Below are 5579 nucleotides of genomic sequence, written 5' to 3' on the forward strand. Positions count from 1 at the left end.
TTGAAGTTTAATTTTTTAAAAGAGATACCCTTACTCATTTTACTAGGTTGTACATTTCATTTCACCATTGAAAAAAGTGGTTTGGATATACATGGTTACTCTCCAAACTTTTGATGAGGAGATTTGCATATCATGTTTACTGTGGGCAAATTTGATGAAATATTTGAACTGCCACCATATGTTATGACTAATTTGTGATTTAGAGAAATATTCTAGAAATATCAGACGTCAATTTTTGAAGTCATTTGCCTCTAACCCTGTGGTATAAGAATTATATATGCATAAACTACTTTTTTAAAAAAAATGAAAACTTTGTAAGTATAGTAAATTTGCATTAGTTAATCTCAATAATTTACGGATGAAAGGTGAGCAATTGGATTTTAAGTGACTTATTAGTCTTTTTGGGGATGGGGTAGGAGGACTTTACATGCTCTTATAGTAAGGCACATCTCACACTACTTTATAGGTGAATTTGAATTGTGCAACTTGAGTATAAAACAAGGATTTCTTTACATAGCATTTTCCCACCACTGACTATAGATAACTTAGAATTATTCCTCAGTTTTGATAACTGAAACGCATTATTTCAATTAGGATACAGTTCTGTTTGCCATCTCCCCAAATGCTGTTAGGAGCTCTTGAAAAATCAGTTAGTTTAAAAGGTCAAAATTATCCATTTTATTTTAAAGGAAATTGTTTCATAAATGTGACCTCAGACACTGTTTAAGGCCTTTGTCAGAAAGTAATCTCAAAATTATGAGGCTGAATTTTTTAAAAGCATTTGTGTCATTTTTTAAACCCTCAGATGAGTAACTTAATACTTAATGAGCTAATTGTATTCTCTACTGTACACTGTAGCATGGTAATGTTGACTGGAGCTAATGTATAAATTGATTATATTTCCATGGAAGTTCTCAGTTAAGGCCTGATGAATTTTAGATGTTCCACTCTTGATCGTTTCTGTAAAAGAAAAGAAATGGTAATTTTACTCAGATTAGATACCAGTCTACTTTATAAAGACAAGTGGATTATAGATTTTAAAAATAGTCCTTTTCTTCCCATTAATTGGACAGGGACATAAGCCTACATCACCAAAAGGTAATTTGGTGCCCAGGATGATTTTGCAGTTAAGCGATTGCTCATTTGTAAAGTGACTACCTTAAGGTATAATGTTTTCAAGACCCCTATCTACTGTGACTTGGGAAAACTGTTTAGGTTATATTTGAAAAAGTAGCTTTTTAAAATCATATAGCCCAGCAGAAACCTTAGGTTGAATTTTACAGGTATAATAATCCTTGTAATTTTCCCAGAATTGTGGGGCCTGGATGAAATAATAACCATATTCTTGTGCATTGTAACAGCAGTTTTACTGCTTGGACCTTTAACCATTTTAGAGTTAGATACTAAGGAAAGTAAAATTGTTGTCATGGTTCCCCCCACCCCATATCACTAAACAACTAGTTCCCCTACCCTTTTGTCAATTCCCATTGTGTGTTTTTCCAAAAAGTACTGTATTCTGGTGCCAGCCAATAAATTGTCACACAATGGAAAATGATATTCATTGTAAGGTTTAATAAAATTAAATTTGCACCAAATACTAGTGTATTATTATTAACTCAATACTTGATTGATATTATCTTAGTGAACTCCTGTCTCAAAAACACCCACTGGTAATGTATAGTTAGAACTCATGAGATAGCACTTATTATTATACTTCTGTGTGAAAAACAGGGATGATTTTTCTAATTTTTTTTTTCCATTTGTAACCACAGAAACTAAAGATACAGTAAGATTTTTGTTGTGAGATGAATGGGAGAGGGACTGCTTTTACCTCTTGTTTTTTAACTAAACTCAAGTTTTAAGTAGTCATTATCTTTCCCTTATGTGTAAGTTCCCCCATATAAGAAGTTTTCATAGATCCAGAAAATGCATACTTTCTAAACTCCAGGCATAAATTATAATCTTCAGTTGTATGGGCTTTCCTCTTGAAAATTTGAATTTGTTATATTTTGAATATATTATTGAAAATTTGAATTTATCCGTAACAGATGTGGATATGTCTTTGTCATCATTGTGACAGGACTCTTCAGAGTTAGTACTCTTTACCCTTGGTCACATGGTCGTTCTCAACTACAGCCAGAGACACTTATAAGGAAGTCTTACCAAACTTATAAGGATAAGCATATTTTTAAGGATCTGAGCCAAAGAAAAGTTATTATATCCTTTTTTCCCTCCATCTCTGCACTTTGTCAGAAAATTCTTTGTTGAGTAATATTGGGATTGTGGGAGAACTGTGAAGTTATTGGTTTCTGTGTGCCATGTCATCTTACATTCTATTATAAGGCTCTTTTAAATAATATTTTTTCCTAAAATTAATTCAGTTTTTAAATACTTATCTCAATTTAGTTTCTTAATATGTCTGATTTAAAAAATAAAAATACAGTTCCATGCCTTTAAAAAATTGAAAATTTAAACTTTAAAAAGAAATACACTTCAGACATATGTTTACATTAAAGGATTTAATTTAGTCCCACTAAAAGAATTTGTGTGCTTATCAATCATTATATTTTGGTGTAAGTCAAGAAGTGGAGTGGTATAAAGTACTTGACATCGCCAAAAATATGAAGAAAAGATAATTTTCCTGGTGGCTCAGATGGTAAAGAATGTGCCTGCAATGCAGACCTGGGTTCAATCCCTGGGTCAGGAAGAATGGAGAATGGAATGACACTCACTCCAGTCTTCTTGCCTGGAGAATCCTATGAACAGAGTAGCCTGGTGGGCTACAGTCCACAGGATTGCAGAGTCAGACATGACTGAGGGACTTAAAAACAAAGCCCCAGTAAAATAATTTGAAGGTATTTTGTTGTAAGTCAAGGAATGGAATGGTATAAGATATTTGACATTGCCAAAAATATGAAAAGAAGTTGTTATGGCCTATCACTGAAAAATTACTTAACAGAACTTCCCAGTAATGTCTTTCTAAAGTGAGGTCTACTTGATTTATTTTAGACATTTGAGCCTTATTAATTTATTTTTTTCCTTTTCCAGAAGAAGATTTTGTTAATAGCAGTCTCCCTTTTTGTTTACATATAGCCATATTAATTTATCCTAGGATTGATACTTCTAAAATACCTTCATCTATATAAATGAATGGGTTTGTAGATTATATAGCTTTATAAGGATACTTGTGATAATACTTGGTTCTAAAAGTTAGAAGGTACCTGTTTGTTTTATATATTTCTTTTAAAAAACAAAATTATCTAACTTATTACAAGGACTCAGCTGAAGACAACTGAAAAAGCTAAAATGACACACAGCTTTTTAACAGATCAAAGAAAGGACAGACCATCTAAGGAATAACCAAGGCAACACAGTGAAAGAGGCTGGACAGCTGGAACCGGGGTTCTTAAGTGGAGGGAGACCTGCTCTAACCGCAATTTCTCGGCAGGTACTTAAAGGTGGTGGGTGTTTCCAGAATTTAGCAGCGTGTGTGTTCTGAGACCTGTCGATGTTGGGTTCTACCAGGTTCTACGTGGAGAGCAGGTGGTCCTGACGTCACGCAGGTGGACCCACTTGGCCTCCAAGCACTTGAGCCCGACGTGAGCCTGGCGTCCACATGGCGCCGGGGCAGGGCTGAGGAGCTTCACTGCGCACGCGCTGCCATGGAAGCTGCCCGGGAACCCCAGGGACAGACCTGGGGTCTTCACGGACCGTTCCCGCTGCGCTGGGGATGGTCCCCCACCCATTTGGAAAGCTCTGATGCAGGGTAGGCAACAATTTCCTTGTCTCCAGACTTCCTGGGGGTCACCAGCTCCTACTGGAGCGTCTCGTCCACGGGCCGTCGCCACCTCCACTGGGGGACATCCCATTCCTTTAAAGAAGTGGCTGCGGGGTCTTGGATCCAATCGGTCACCTTGATTCTTTAATAGCAAAAGTAATACCAGTTCAGTATTCAGTCAATAATATTGAATTTCTGCAGTACCAGACGTTGTCAAATGATTGTTTTACTCACTATGGAAGATTTTCAAAGATGATCAAAAAGAAACCAATTAACCCATACCTCCCAGTTACACACAGTTAATGCTTAAGTATTTTTATTTTTCTGTTTTCAATCTTAAGTTCTTTCAAGACAAATTCTTAAAGTAGTGGATTGTAGCTAAAACTCGGAAAATTCTGAAAATAGAGTTAGGTCACAATGAATTTGGATGAGTGTGACCTGTTTATAATTGAGTGTTAAGGGAAATGTAGGCATATTCTCCTTGCCCTTTCAGCGTAATCTTCACAAAAAAATCAATTGGCAAAATGAGAACACGTTCTTTGTCAGTGGGTAACAATTCACTCCTGTTTATCTCTGAAATAGCTGATGTTAGGACAGCTTCTAGACACCTAAATATAACTTATTAAAGAAAACATGGAAACTTTAGTTACATAAACAGCTTATAAAATACATTTAATTCTTTCTGATTTTTCTATAATCCTTAAAAATAAGATATTTCTAGTATTTAGTTCTTTTCCTACACAGACTGACTTTGAACAGGATATATTTGAACTACAAAAATTTTATTTTACAGATGAATTACACAAATTAGTAAGAGTTGTAGAATATTTTTATTTCTATGAATACACGGAAACTTTTAAAAGTTTTGGAGTAATTTTAGATTTAGAGAAAAGTTGCAAAGATAGTACCGAGAGCTCATATATATCCTTCATCTAGCTTTGCCTAGTGTTAACATGCTACATAACATGGTACCTGTTCAGCAAAGTTTTGTTTGTGAAAACCAAGAAATTAACATTGGTGTAATGGTATACTAAATTAATGTTATACCAAACTATAGACTTTACTTGGAATTCACAGTTTTCCACTAATGTCCTTTTTCTGTTCCTGGATGAAATTTAAGCCACCACAATTGGATTTAGTCATTGTGTTTCCTTAGCCTGTTAACAGTTTAGACTTTGAAGTTTTTGAGGACTACTGGTCAGATATTTTGTAGAATGCCCCTCAAATTGGATCTGTCTGATGTTTTCTCATGATGTTAGTGGGATTGTGATTTTCTGGGGAGGAATACGACCAGAGATGAGGTGCCCTTATCCTTACATCACATCAGGAGTATGTGGTACCAACAGGACAAGACTGATGACACTGACCTTGATCACTTGGTTAAGATAGTATCTGGTGCGTTCCTTTCTTTATTTGAGAGGTGCATTTTTCTATTCCATAGGCTACTCTTTGGAAGTGAGTTGCTAAATCCATCCCTTGTTTGAGGAGGAGAGGAATTAAGCTCCTCTTTCTTGACGGAGGTTGTGTGTGTGTGTTATTTCTAATTCTAATGGAAAGGAAGTTTGTCTCTTTTCCCTCGTTCAGTCATTTTTCAGTTATAGGCTCATGGGTATATATTTTATTTTTTTGTGTTATAATTAAATGCTGTGACTGTTTTGTTGCTCAGATTGTTTCAGCTTTGGCCATTGGGAGCCATGCCATTTTGACATGACCCCCTTTTTCCTCCTTAGCCTTCCTTCCTTTCTGTAAGCATACTCCAGACTCATGTTGTATTTTTTCTGCCCTAGCCCTAGAATCATCC

The sequence above is a fragment of the Cervus elaphus genome, chromosome 12, assembly GCF_910594005.1.
Source record: "Cervus elaphus chromosome 12, mCerEla1.1, whole genome shotgun sequence".
Lineage (NCBI taxonomy): Eukaryota > Metazoa > Chordata > Mammalia > Artiodactyla > Cervidae > Cervus > Cervus elaphus.